Here is a 1,895-nt window from a genome sequence, read left to right on the forward strand (position 1 = left end):
CTCTGGTGTATTGATGAGCACACTTACCAACCTGACGATATTAATGTTATTTATATCACTAGTCTATTTGAATTCGAATTCAAATTTGAATTTAACCGCGAAAAAATACCAGTGCCTTGTCTCAGATGCCTTTTATATACCCTATTACATCGGCCTGGATGCCCTGCGTTATCTTTACGGGAACGAACGGGACCGGGCCTCGGGTCATGGGGCAGAGCTGATTTCTTGGCTGGAGAATAATGGAAGCTGGAGCTGGAGCAAAAGGGGCGGAATGGATCATTTTATAGCGACCGGGCGAACCGCTTGGGACCTGAGCAGCCTACCATGGCGAGCGGAGTTAAATGGGGAACGAGTCTCTTGGAGCTCTCGGCCATGGGCAATGTCACGACGTTGTTGGGAGAGCCAAACCTGGATCGACAAAGAGCAGGCCATTCCGTATTTGACTTCTTTTCATCCGAATTCGCAGCAGGAATTGAAGGAATGGACGGAGACTCTGGCATCTGCGAGGCGGGATTTCTCATTTGCGTTCGTGGGTTCCGCGCGCCGGGGTCTGGCAATCCGGCGTGCCGTTATTGAGCAATGAATGGATTCTTCGAATGGCTGATGGTGAATTGCACTAAGATGCAGTGCAGTCACAGGTCGGAGGCCCTGATGCAGGAATTGCTGAAGGCCAATTTCTGCCTGCAACCACCCAAGAATACCCTGACCTGGCGATCAAATTTTCATGGGTTGATAGCTGGGTGTATACCCGTATTTCTCATAAGGGATTCTGCGTATGAGAAATACACATGGCATCTTCCTTCAGACCCAGAAACCTACTCTGTTATTATTGCAGAGAAGAGATTGGTGAATTCCAGAAACACCTTCAAAATCGAGGACGTATTGAGCAGTTATTCTGAGGAGAAAATTAGGAAAATGCAGGAAAAGATCATTAATATTATACCCAATTTGCTTTACATGAATTCTGTAGAAAAAGATGATGGTGAGATTTTTCCAAAGGATGCCTTCGATCCTGAAACCGAAGGCGTGCTTCGCAGAACCATGAGTAACCGGTTTTGGAATCCACTGTAAAATGTGTTGACTCCTTATTTGTTTATTTATTTTATGGTAGCATCAAATTAGATTTCCAAAAAGAATTCGGTATCGAATTATTCAGTTATGATGATAGAATCCAGATTTAGCAACAATAGTATTAAATTCAGGGGACTATCAAAATGTAAACTAATGGAAAAGTGTTGTATAAATGAGAATCCACTCAAAGCAGTTTGGAGAAATTTGTCTTCTAAATTGAATGTCCGATAAATCAAGTGTTATCCACTCAAAGCAGTTTGGAGAAATTTGTCTTCTAAATTGAATGTCCGATAAATCAAGTGTTATAGATCAAAACTGCACTGTGTAAATTGAGAATCCACTCAAAGCTGTTGGAGAATTTGCCTTTGTAAATTGAAATAAATTGAATGTTTCAATTGTATATTTTTTATTCTATCTTGTGCACTGATTTTCATGAGAATCCACTCAAAGCTGTTGGAGAATTTGCCTTTGTAAATTGAAATAAATTGAATGTTTCAATTGTATATTTTTTATTCTATCTTGTGCACTGATTTTCATTGGTTCAGGGCATGTAAGTTTTGTTAGATAATTAAGGGTTAATAACAGATAATTAATTTGTTCATAGATATAAATGCACATAAGCTATATACTCATAGTTAAATAACTGCAATGGTAGACTTATACAGCCCCATACATATGGCCATTAAAAAATTTGTTATTTTCAGCCCAACCAAAATAACCCCAAATTTGCTTAACTGTAAACACACTGAAATTATTCAATCTAACGACTGTCTTCACGTCCGTGAAGACAGGTGATGGATGCTATGAGAAGATCAGCTTTTAAA

At 39.7% G+C, this 1,895-nt stretch overlaps 1 pseudogene; it reads left to right on the plus strand.

Moving 5' to 3' along the window:
* Positions 1–603: 603 nt before the first annotated feature.
* On the plus strand, positions 604–1,156 carry LOC149198247 (xyloglucan galactosyltransferase XLT2 pseudogene; annotated as a pseudogene).
* The last annotated feature ends 739 nt before the right edge of the window (positions 1,157–1,895 follow it).

This window comes from Pinus tabuliformis, chromosome 2_2 (genome assembly GCF_031772625.1).
Source record: "Pinus tabuliformis cultivar Carrire ecotype Pingquan chromosome 2_2, CPIR1, whole genome shotgun sequence".
NCBI classification, from domain to species: domain Eukaryota; kingdom Viridiplantae; phylum Streptophyta; class Pinopsida; order Pinales; family Pinaceae; genus Pinus; species Pinus tabuliformis.